Genomic DNA, 12,793 nt, shown 5'->3' with positions numbered 1-12,793 from the left:
CAAAAAGATGCCACTTTTAAACATTCAAAATCAAACAACTCGAAGATTTCTCGATTGTTAAAAGATCAATTTCATTAAAAACAAACTTTTTCTCTCACTTCAATACACATACATACTCCTAAAAAAAGAGAAACGATCAAGAAACAAATGTCTCACTCGTCCAATTCTACCTTTCCACCTTTCCTCTTTTGTATTACAAAATACAAAATATTTCTCTCCACGAAATAATTAAAAAAAAAAAAAAAAAAAATAAGAAACGACTATATATCTACGAGAATAGAATGTTTATCATCGATTACACGCGGCACGGATCAGAGAAAAACAGAGATCGCCTTCGATCGGCCCCGCCTCGCCGAGGAAAACGCTGGCCGAGTCGATTCTCCTTCGCTTTCCACGCGGCCGATCAATCACTGTCCGCCGAAGAGGAGTCCCGGATTCGAAGCGGGCTGAGGGGTTGGGGGTTAACCATCGATCGGCGATCGAGATGAAAGATCCGTTCGTAGCGTCGCGGCACATCCATAACTTTCTGCCCCTCCCCCCTCCCCCCGGTTATTATGATTTACGAGGGTACGCGGCCGGGACAATTAATTTTAATTAAGACGCAACCGTGCCGGGCCAGAATCTGGCGCGAGCGCGTTATCATCAACGATCAGGCTAATGGAGGATGATCGTTCGCGACCGATTTTCGCGATCGATGATACCGATTCTGGTATCATCGCTCGAGATTTGGACGGATTGGACTTGGACTCTTTGCTTTTCCGGATTGAAGAAGAATTTTGGAATTTGGATGGATCGATTTTTTTGTTTTATTAACTGGGGGAATTGGAGTTTGGAGGATTGGGAATTTGGAGAATTTGGAAATGGATCGATTTGGGATCTTTTTTTTATTAACTGGAGGAATTGGAAAGTGAATTTTTGTTTTATTAATTGGGGGAATTGGAGTTTGGAGGATTGGGAATTTGGAGAATTTGGAAATGGATCGATTTGGGATTTTTTTGTTTTATTAACTGGAGGAATTGGAAAGTGAATTTTGGGAGAGGAATTTTTGTTTTATTAATTGGAGGAATTGGGAATTTGGAGAATTTGAAAATGGATCGATTTTGGATGGATTTTTTTAAAAGAATTCGAATTGGAGGGTAAATTTTGAAGGTTTAGGCTAGATCGCAATCGATTTTTATTAATATAATAATGAGGAGGAATTGGAATTGGAAAATTACGTTAAACAGTTAATTTTACTAATGTGATAGATTGAGAATTTAATTTCGGGTGGATTTTTTGTTTTTCGAGGATAAGATCAACTTACGAGCGATTTTAGATTTTAGATTTTAGATTTTTCGTTGGGACGAAGATTTAGAAACGTTAGATTCAATAATAGTAATTGTGACGAACGATATATGTGGAAAATGTTCCACGTTAACTAATTGTCGGATGGATAAACGTGTTTTTGCAGCAGTCGTGGCCGAGTGGTTAAGGCGTCTGACTAGAAATCAGATTCCCTCTGGGAGCGTAGGTTCGAGTCCTACCGACTGCGTTCGAGCATCCAAACCAAATTTTTTTGTACTCCTGACAATAATTTTACCATTTTTTTTCTCAATCTCCCCAAAATCATCACATCAAACCAAAATTCTCCCTTCTTTCCAAAATTCTCTTTTCAAAAGAGAATTACCTTCCCCTTCATTGATCCTCTTCCACAATTATCCAATAAATTCTCCCTCCAAATACCCCTTCCAAAATAGAAAACTTCAAAAGAAGCCTCACGAAACGATTCTTCCTCAGAAACCATTAAAAAGAATCATCACCTTCCTTCTCCATCCTCCTTCTCAAAATTCCACCCACCAAAATTCTCTTTTCAAAAGAGAACTATCGCTTCAACTTTCCCTCGTTCCCCTAATTTCTTCCATATCCAATAAATTTCCCCTCCAAAAAAAGAAAAAAAACGATTCTTCTTCAGAAACTGTTAAAAACAACCATCCTTCCTTCTCTCTCTTCTCCTTTTTCAAAATTCCATCTTTCCAAAATTCTCAAAAAAAAATAAAAATGTCAGGCATCGATTCTCGATCCGAAAACGAACAGAGGAAACGCACGATATATTATCGACGAGAGGAGCGAGTGCAATCTCCTTCTCTTCCATATATATATATATATATATATATATATATATCGTCTTTCCTTCCACGATAAAAAAAGATCGATATCCGAACGTGTTTCGCTCGATGGCGGCCGCCGAGCCGCGCCGCCACGATTCCTTTATCCGACATCTGTGTCAAGGAGAAATTCCTACGATCGCCTCTCTCGCCTTGATCCCGTCGTTCCCGGCTTCCTTCGTAATCTTTCACCCTTACCCTTACCCCGCCACCTTTTCCCTCCCCTTTCCTCTCAAACGCTTCGAGGGGTTGCGCGTGGCCGTGAAAAAGGAAAAAGGAAAAAGGGGGGGAAGGGAAAAAAAGGAAAAAAGAAAAAAGAAAAGAAAAGAGCGCCACGGGAAAATAAAATGGCCGTCGTTACCCTCGTCGTGGAGACCGATCAGACGTTCCACCGTCGGGGGGATTCCTTTCCACCGACGATTCGGCCGCCAAGAGATCGACCGAGATTAACGGCGAGATGCTTGCCCCGCGATAAGCCCAATTTTTACCTCCCTTTCCTCTCTCTCTCTCTCTCTCTCACACATACACAGTAAATCTGCACGTGACAATAATTACATTTGTACGAAGGCAATCAAAAATCAATTAGATCACCTTTTTTCCCTTTTTTTTATCGCTCAAAAATCTTGACACCCTTGATATCGTATTTGTAATTTCCAAAATTTAGAGATGGTGCGCTTCATCGCACCATTGTTAAGCCTCTCGATTAAGCGACGACCGATGATCGTTCGAGGACGGCCTTGGAAGGAGAGACGATCGCCACCGAGAAGAGAGATGATCCTCGAGAGAGGAAGGAAGAAGAAAGGGGAAAAAGAATTTCCAAGGCTTGGAAAATCCGCCATCATCTTTCCCCCCCCCCTCTCCCTCGCCCGTTCCTCGTCTCGTGTTCACGAGACGCGACGACCCAGGGGTGAAGCGACCCCTTCACGGTGCTCCGTCCACGGTGTGTACGGGGATGATGGACCCGGCGGGGGGTGGCAAATAGAGCGGGACGGAGCGAACAAGGGTGCCGTGACAAAGGAGAGAGCCAAGGGTCCGGGGAGGAGGGAGGAGGGAGACGGGGGTTGAAAAGTTCAATTGCGCGTATTTTCGCAGTGACGTCTCGCAAATCCTGCGCCACCGCACTCCCCTCTCTCTCTCTCTCTCTCTCTCTCTCTCTCTCCTTTCTCTCTTTTTCTGGCCGCGAAGCCAGACCGAGGAAAACTGGAATGACACTTCGGGACCACTTCTATCGCTCCCTCCACCCGATATTTAACTTCTTCCTTTCTCTGTCTCTCTCGTCTGTCGGACGAATCTCTTTCCGCAGCGAAATCTTTTCTCTTTTTTTCGCTTGAAATTAAATAGGTGTATCTGTTTCTACAGTAGTAGTAGAAAGTAATCGTCGAAACGAAGATAGGATATTTTTGAACGACGACGTTGAATCGAATATGGTATTTTTCCCCGAGAGAAAATAGAACAGGGCGCGTTTACGGCCTCCTCCTTTTTCTCGATTTCTAATTTTTCTTTTTTTTGAAATCTTTTTTTTTTTTTTTTAGAGGAGACGAAACGGAAATGGATGGAATTTCTCTGCGGAAGGAAGGGAGAGGAGATTGTCTCGTGTGCGCGGTCGAACGTCGGTTCGATTCGACGTTTTCTCTTTCTCCACCTCTTTTGGCAATCCCGGCCCGACTCTCTCGTTCTCCTTTCCACCAGTCAACCAGTTCCTTCTCCCCTCCCTCGGCCGTTTTACTCGGCTTTTGCTCGGTTTCATTCTTTCCTTCCTTCCCGCCTCTATTTTTATTGTCATAACCAATTTAATTAAGTTTCGACGTCGCACGCCCTCGGCGGCTGTGTTAAACATTTTAATTAAGAGCCTCGCCCATTCACGCCCCCCGGAACCCACACCCGGAACCCATCCGATCCCACACGCCTCCCTCCAACATCTTTCCTCGATTCATCGTGTTCGAAACCGCCTCGTTCAAAGGTGACGGTCTCTCGATTCGCCAATTTTAAACGAGAATTCGAAACTTCATCTTTCGCTTCGCTTGCGCCATTTACGTCATTATTCCAGTACCAATTATTATTAAGCAATAATAATAGCAGGAGTAATAATAATAATGATAAAAGCAGGAATAAGAAAAAAGAAGAAAGGAAATATAGTTATCTGTAACAGCAAAATTTTGTAGCTGTATAGAAGATGGAAGATGAGAGAAAGATCTGTCGTTGAAGCTGTCTATCCCTCTTACGAGAGGTCGTAGTATGGAAAATAATATATGGCGGAGGAAAATCGTGACGAGGGGATCGATATTCTCGGCGACGTCGGCTCTCCTCGACCACGAAGCCACGGCGTGCACCACATCTAAACACCCGCCACCGTCCCGTAGTTTCCTTCACCGCCAAAATCAACACCTCTCCCCTCAACTTAGGCCACTCACACGTCCCCTCCCTTCCATCTGCTCGATGCACCGAGAGAATCGTTCTCTCTCGGAGAGTGCCGTTAATTAATAAAAGTTTTTAAAAATAATCTATCGATCCTTTATTATTTGGTATGGCGAATATTATGTAATCTAACCTAATCTATCCTAATTCCTAATATTTTATTCGTAGCTAATTATTATACAGTCGTATATAAAGGATATTTCGTATCACAAGTGTACAATTCTTAAATATCTGTACAATTAATATTTGGAAAAAAAAAAAAAAAGAAATATTTCATACGATAAATATTTCGCGTACGATCGAAAGTAATACCCAAAAATCCTTACAAATTGTACCTATATATTTTTATGTATAACCTACCTACCTACCTACAAAAAAAAAAAAAATTTAATCGTTCAAATTTTAAAAAGAGAGAGGAAAAAAAAATCAATCGACCCCTGATAAAATTCACGTCTCTCGATAAAATTAAAAATAATATATTAATAATAATAATAATTTTTAATTCGGCTAATCGTATCGGGGAGGGGGGCAAGATCGTAGGTGAAAAACTGAACTACGCTCATCGCGAAAACGGTCCATTCCCCCCCCCCCGCTCATGGAACCTGGTGGCGGCCGCTCTTCCATAAAATCCATGGATTATTTCAAGCTGTCAGCGCCGGGCTATCGGGCAACGCCGTTAATTAATGGACAACGCGTTAAATAATTCATTCGTAACATTCGAACGTGGGTGCAATAAACGAGCGCGTAAAACTTGGGATTTGAGGACCCGAGGAAAAATCGTCCAACGATTGCGGCCTCCACCCTCCTTTTGCAAAATCGGCATTATTTACGTAAGATCACACGATGCATAATACACCATTCTTTCTGTACCCTCCGTCTACATCTACATAGCTTCGAGTGGAGGAAATATCCTCCTCGTCGACGGGATCGAAATTGAGAAATCGAATCATAATCCCGCCATAATAAATAATATTACATATAATAATATAATAATATTACATATAATAATATTACATATAATAAATATTACATATAATAATAAATAATATAATCGATTTTTATTGATTGATTAGAATCAATCTTGGGAGATCTTAACTCGTAAAAAAAAACTGCGATCCTTTCTCGAATAGAAAATAATCTTGAAACAATCCCCCCTCCCCCCCTCCCCCCTCCCCCCTTCCCCGAATGTACGTCGACCAATTAATCCGAGCCAAGCTTCCACAATTTCACGTCACCCGAAGCTAATCACGCAATTGAATCATCTTTCGTTTAACGCGGGGCCCGCTTAAGCCCGACTGAAATAAACGCCGCTCTAATCTCGCGTCAATTAATATCGACCTCGAAAGGGAGTCCACCGCCACAAGGCGGCGGAGATAAACAGCCCTCGAGCGCCCCGCTCTGCCAACACCTCTACCAACCCTCCCCCTTCCCCCCACCTTGCGGCTCGTCTTCGACGACTTTGCGTCGTCGAGGACGGGAGGAGTCGCCTCCTCTCGAAGGAGGGCTCGAGGGTGAGAGGGTAAATCCTTTTTTCCCTCCCCCTCTTCCTCGCCTCTCTCTCTCTCTCTCTCTCTCTCTCTCTGTTCCTCGCCTAGCCGAACGAGGAAGGAGTTCGAGGATGGAGACTGGTGCCATGAATCAAAATTAAAGTCGCTTTATCGTAAATTTCTCTCCCCTCCCCCTCTCCTCTCTTCTTCTCCCCCCCTCCCCCCCTCCACCTCCCCTCGCTCGACTTCTCGCGGACTCTAAGCAGGGCAATTAGTCATTCTCCGCGGCTATGATAAAACATAAAAGTCCGTATCGCTACGTTGGCTCCACTACGTTTCCCTCCTCCCCTCCCCCACCTGGAAACTTCTTAAAGGGAACGCCGCCGTTCGAATCTTTCGCGGCTTAACCCGCTCCCGGATTTCGTATTTCGAGATCGGTTTCGGAAGTTTGGGAAATCTTCGTTTTGCTTCTCGTTTCTAGTTTTCGAGATTTTTGATTCTTTTCCTTCTTTTTCTCCGAAAAACGAATCTATAAAAAGAAAAGAAAGAGAGGAGGATTGAGATGTAAGTTTTTTTTTTTTCCTTTTTTTTTTTTGGAATTTCAATACAAAATCGAAAAAAATTCGTTCGAGATCTAATCATTCAATTCGATGCTCTTTTTAATATTCCCACGATCCAGTTGATTTCGAAGATTTAAAATTGTAATAATAATATAAAGAGTAAAGCACAAGAAGAAGAAAAGAGAAAACGGTTCTCCCTCCCGCCCCTATTTTCAACCATCACCATCTTTAAATCGTCGTTTAAACGTTGCATAAGTTTCCCATTCGCAATTCGTTCACGTGCCAATATAAGTCGTTGCTCGTTGATTCAATGTCCAATTCGTCCGCTGGACTGTGAGCCGTCCATATGGGTCAACTATACTGGGTGATTTTATAGTAACGTAGTTCGAGAGCACTCGTAGTGCTCCATTGATTAACGCACGGATACGGATAAGTCGTTCCGTTGATTCAATTTCCAGATTTCCAGCGTCCAACTGGATCAACTATCCACAGTTCCTTATACCGGGTGACTTTGTAGCAATATGCAGCAAAATCAAGACCTCTTCATTCACGAATCGTTTATATAGTAAGTATAACTAATAACATAAATCATTCGTTGTCCAATTTTCCGCAATGAACTTAGTCATATATACCATAGTTTCTACCGGGTGACCACATAGTAATATCGTTCTAGAATATCATCCAGTCTCCGCATCCATTGACAATTTATACGTATACTACGCGATACAGATCATACAACACATTGATCATACAACATCATTATCCAATCAAATTCGCGATCTATTCGTTCACTATACCGGGTGATCTTTTGACAATACGATTCCAAAGCACGATCAGATCTTCGTATCCATTACCAATTCGTCCATATGAAACTCATTCACCGACTCGTTACTCAATTTTCCACATCGAACTCAACCATCCCCGGATCACTATGTATTATATCGTTATACCGGGTGATCCTGTAACAACCTCTCCATCCACATCACATCATTTTCGTGTGTGTACAATGTGCGTCGTTCATTGACTCAATTATTCCTCCGATTCTTTCCGATTCTGCTCAAACCTCGAGCAGTTCAAACTCGCTATACCGGGTGGCCGTAGAGTAACGCAAAATACCATTGGATCGACGCAAAGCAATTGGTCCAAATTCCAATCGACTCGACGACGACGACGACGGAGACGACGTCTAATTCTCCAAGTTGGACCAAGGCCATTCGTATGGGTGGTCGCTATACCGGGTGATCGCGTAGCGAGGTCACGGTTCGAGGGCCTCCCCATCGATTCGCGGTGAACGATAGAGAAGACAAGGGCGGTTTCACGGTAGCGTGCCACGCGGCCTGGAGCAATGGGGTGGTTTCAACCCCTCCCCCCTTACCCTCCGGCTTTGCCTTGTCACGGGGGTCACGGGGGATCCGTAATAGGGGCTCGCTATAGCGTTATGGGATTATTGAGTGCGCGGAGGGTGGCGCCGGCAGGCTGAAAAGTCCCGGGACCCACCGCAAGCTTTATGATCCCGAGCACGGAGACAACGTGATTGCGCCCATCCCGCGTATACTGGGTGTCCTGTGACACCAAAAAGGGTTAATTATACCTTTAGGAGAGGACAAGTATACGGAAGTATAGTATGTGGGATAAAATTTGTTGAAAGTAGACGCGCTTCTCTTTGGAATTTAATGAATCATGGAGCCGTTGAATTCAATTTGTGAAAATTCTTCTGATCCATTGTTCCTTGCTATATTTCGCACGTTCCAAATATATTTCGAAATCGCGCGTGACACGAGCGAAAGGAACACTTCTTTCTTCTATTAAGCTGTATTGTCGATTCAAAAGCACTTTTTGTGCAATATTATACGACTTGTCACATAAAGTGTTTTCAGGGTTCTGGTTAGGGAGTTGTTGATAGATTTTGCGGCCGGGATTCACGCGTGATCGATGGTTTCGAGAGTGGTGAAGAATGGAGATGCAGGTTAATTTTGAGAAAATTTTTAAAAAATGATTCGATTTAGAATAATTTTAAAAGAACGAGATTTATTGTTGGAAAATTGAAACGATGATAATTTTTGTATTTATTGGAACGTTATTTATCCCTAAAATTTTTGTACTATGGAAAAAAGAAAAAAAGTAGTTTAAAGTAGAGTAAAGATGAAAATGTTGAATGAAATTTATCATAAGGTATTGAACGATTAATTCAATTTACGATAACTTATTTCAATATACTCCTACATTCAATATGCAGGTACATAATTTTATTAGAGGTGTAAATTTTTAAATAACCCAACGAAATTTTATCTTATCCGGTTTAATCATAATTTAACATTACATTTGACATTTCACGTTTCATTTCGTACATTTTTTAATTCCGTATATTTAAACATATTTAATTTCCTTGAATTTACTACTTTTCTAAAATTTCGTCCAGACCTCCCGTATTTTGATATTTTTTTTTTTTAATCCTAATTTTAAACTACTTTTTACTTAAATTGAATAATTTGTTAACAATCATTGGACCAATTATCTTTTTCACAATTATATGTATATATTTATATTAAATTTAGAAAATTCACTCCCAATTCCGCGATTTTTATCTCTATCGATTACCAATTATCATCTTATCAACTCAACAATCACGTAATTATCACGTGAAAATTAATATGAACATTAAAAAAAATTCTTTCGACATATCTCCATCTTCCTCACATCACAGTCTATCTCCATCTTCATTCTCCGTCTAAATTGTACAACGAATTTAAATCACTGGTAACTTAATAGATAAATCTCAATCGAAATTTTTCTATATCAACTTTTTATCATATTCATCATCAGAATCAACTCTTCCAAGAACACTACTTTGTGTGTATATATTCATCCATTATACCTACGTACCTCCACCAAAATATTTAACTCGATAAAATAAACAATTTCGATCCAAATTCTTTCAAAGATGTCTTCTCATTCTCTTAAATCTACGTATACCCTCCACGAAAACTTGATAAACAAGCCTCGGTCCAAATTCTTCTATACTCAACTCTCCAAAGAACTCTTCTCAACACCGAATATCTCAACACCCTGTATATACTCATTAATTAAACCTTAATTAAACATAAGTTCCACGAAAACTTGAAATAAATAAGTCGAAATTCTTCTGTCAATCAACTCTTCAAAGAGTTGTCTTCTCGATATATATATATACATATATACAGGTCCACAGATAACAAACGTAAGTTGTCCATTAAAGCTACGTGCGCTCTCCGTGGAAACAAGGCGAACGTCCGTGAACATTTCAACAGAGCAGAGTTGCGTGAGACCGCGTCGTCGATGGAATTTCGAAAAGCCGTTAATTAGCGGAATTTTTTCTTCTCTCTCTCTCTCTCTCTCTCTCTCTCTCTCTCTCTCTCTCTCTCTCTCTTTTTCTATCTTTCTCTCTGTCCACTCGCAGAAACGACTCACGGATGGCGCGCTTTAACGCGGCCCGCCGCGATAATTAAATTATAATTCGCGAAATCCGCGGATTCTCCCTGTTCCAACAAGAGGGGGGAGGGGAGGTGCAGGAGTGCAGCACCATTTTCCTGACGCAACGATAAAATCCGTCGACGCGTAATTTCCCTTCGGTTAGAAAACACGAATGGAGAAAGGGAGGGGGAGGGGTTATTTCGAAAGCGATTTTTTTTTTTACATTTTTCTTTTTCTTCGAACGAAATTGAATATTTATCTGTTTAGAGATAAAGATTTGAGACAAGAAAAATTTAACACAAAGTTCTTTTTTTTTTCCTGGCAACGTTGTATGACTGGAAACGATAAACGATTTTAATATTTCGTATCACGAATCGAGCAATGATGATCGTAGATCATCGTCTTTTTAAAAAAAAGAAAAAAAGAAAAAAAAAAAGAAGCGGCAATTTTTAATTGAATCGATTTTCCTTTTCTTATTATGCCATTTTCGAAATTCGATAAAAGTTGGAAATTCGGTTGCGTGCTATGAAATTGTTTGATTAGAGGGATAGTCAAAATGCAACGTATACCTATCGAATTTCCAAACTCAATTTGCACAAAAATGAAATTTCAAAGGGGAAATTTTCGATTTGTTTTTTTCATGTAAAACCAACTAATTTCCCTATTTTGATCAATCATGCGAGCGATGTAAGTCGCAAAATATTTGGAGAAACTTATACCTACTTGATATCAAAAAAAAAAAAAAAAAGAAAAAAAGAAAAAAGAAAAAAAAAATAATATATTTCTTATATTTTCCAATTTCATATATTCCATCGGCTTACATAACAATGTATTTCGTATTCCGCTACGCTATTCTATTATTTACTTTCACACCAATACTCTATACTCCACTATGCTCTATTTCTTCTCACTTCTCACTTCTCACGCCAATTTTATTCACGTTTATTCGAACGAATCGTTAACAATCGAACACGTTTATCTATTTCTATATTCTTTTTTCAAAATTATTTTTGGCTCCAATATCAATCAATCAATAGGAGGATAAGGAGGAACGCGTTGCACGCGTTACGCAGGAAATGCACGATTTGCCCCTGCGTGCAGGCAATTTCTATGCACGCATCGCGATCTACGTACGTACGTGTTACAGGCGCGCGGAAAAAAGGTGTTGGGTACGCGACAGCTGTAAGCCCCCAGGGTGTACGAGTCCTCCTCGACTCAACCCCCACACGCTTGCCCCGCACAACCCTCGATCCACCCCTCTTTTTCACGCACCCTCCCTCTCTCTCTTTCCTAGTTTCCACCCCTTGTTACAAAACCCCACTTCTCTCTGTCTCCCCTCGTTCGCAACTCGTCTTCTCCGCATGGATTTCTCCTATCATTTTTTTTTTTCCCCCATTTTTCTGCCCATCGCTCTTTCCATCCTTTCCTCTCGTCGACTTTCTCGTTTCATTTCTAGACTGGAATCTTTTCTTCTCTCGATATCATTGCCAAATTAATATATATATATAAATTTTACATAATTTTTTCATAATTGAAATGATTTCTGGGAATCGGGAATTCCTTTTGCCTCTTAAACAATATTGTTTTTGTTGATTTGATCATTAAAATTTTTGGAAGTTCTTGGTTGATTTTATTACATTCCTTCTTCTTTCTTATTTTTTTTTTTTTTCATAATTCGTTCCTCTCGATTCTTATTTTCTCAACAATTCTTCTCATACAATTACAAACATTCAATAATACTTTCATATCACATATATATAATCCTCTTGACGAATCCAATCTCGTATTCCTTCCGAATTCCCATATCTTTTTTCGAAATTTCCTCCTCCTCGTCCCAGTCCAGGGGTGTCCCACAGACGTTCCTACACCGCTCTGCGTGCGGGCTGCGCGCAGGAAGCGGGAGGAACCGAGATAGGGCGGCGAGAAGAGGGCGATTACTCGATGTAAGCCAACGATACGCCGGGAGGCCGGCGATTACGTTATTCAGAGGAACATGCACGTCCACGCCAGATCCTCGTTCGCGTGCCCGTTTGTCCCGCGCTCATTCCACGTGACGGCCGCCTCCCTCCCTCTCTCTCTCTCTCCCTCTCCACGATTCACCCCATTAAATTTAATTTCGACGCCGCTCGCCGACCCTTCTTGCGCCCGCCTCGGATCTCCGAAACCGGGCCGTCGATTACACACCGAGGGCCGTGCGATCGCCGCTATAATTGCCCCGGCCAGGAACCGATATACCCGCCCTCATTTGCCGTTTTAACCAGGGTGGATTGCTCGTGTCCAGTCGATCGGCAGTTTTGTAATTTCGATTCGTTTGTATTTGTGTATTTGTGTGTGTGTGTGTGTGTGTTTGTAGTTGGCTCGAACAAGGTTCGTAAGGGTGTTGAAGATGATTTGATATACAAGAAAGTAAGAAACGTAGTGGAATTCTTCCTGCTACGATATATGATACGTTACTCGAGATGTGAAAATTTTTCCACCCCCCAATTACGATTTTTAACGATAGTTTTAATTTGTAAATGTAATTATGTATCCTAACTTCGTGAGTGAAAGTAATTTATTCAGAGTGCAGAAATAAAGTCTCGATTTTTGTTGTACATCGTCGGAAAAATCGTTCGATTTCGAGGGTGGAAGGAAGGTGGGAAGGTGGAATTAATATACACGTCGTTCGTCGCGTACAGGAACCGCTTTGCTCACGGTGGACTCGTCGAGAATTTTCCGCCATTCCGTGGCGCGATGT

General features: G+C 41.3%; 1 non-coding gene across 1 annotated transcript; it reads left to right on the top strand.

Moving 5' to 3' along the window:
* Positions 1–1,449: 1,449 nt before the first annotated feature.
* On the top strand, positions 1,450–1,531 carry Trnas-aga. Its single transcript has one exon. It is a non-coding gene; the product is annotated as a tRNA-Ser (tRNA).
* The last annotated feature ends 11,262 nt before the right edge of the window (positions 1,532–12,793 follow it).

The sequence above is a fragment of the Apis laboriosa genome, unplaced genomic scaffold (genome assembly GCF_014066325.1).
Source record: "Apis laboriosa isolate Shangri-la unplaced genomic scaffold, ASM1406632v1 scaffold64_cov150, whole genome shotgun sequence".
Classification (NCBI taxonomy): Eukaryota; Metazoa; Arthropoda; class Insecta; order Hymenoptera; family Apidae; genus Apis; species Apis laboriosa.
This window is presented reverse-complemented; position numbering and strand designations above follow the sequence as displayed.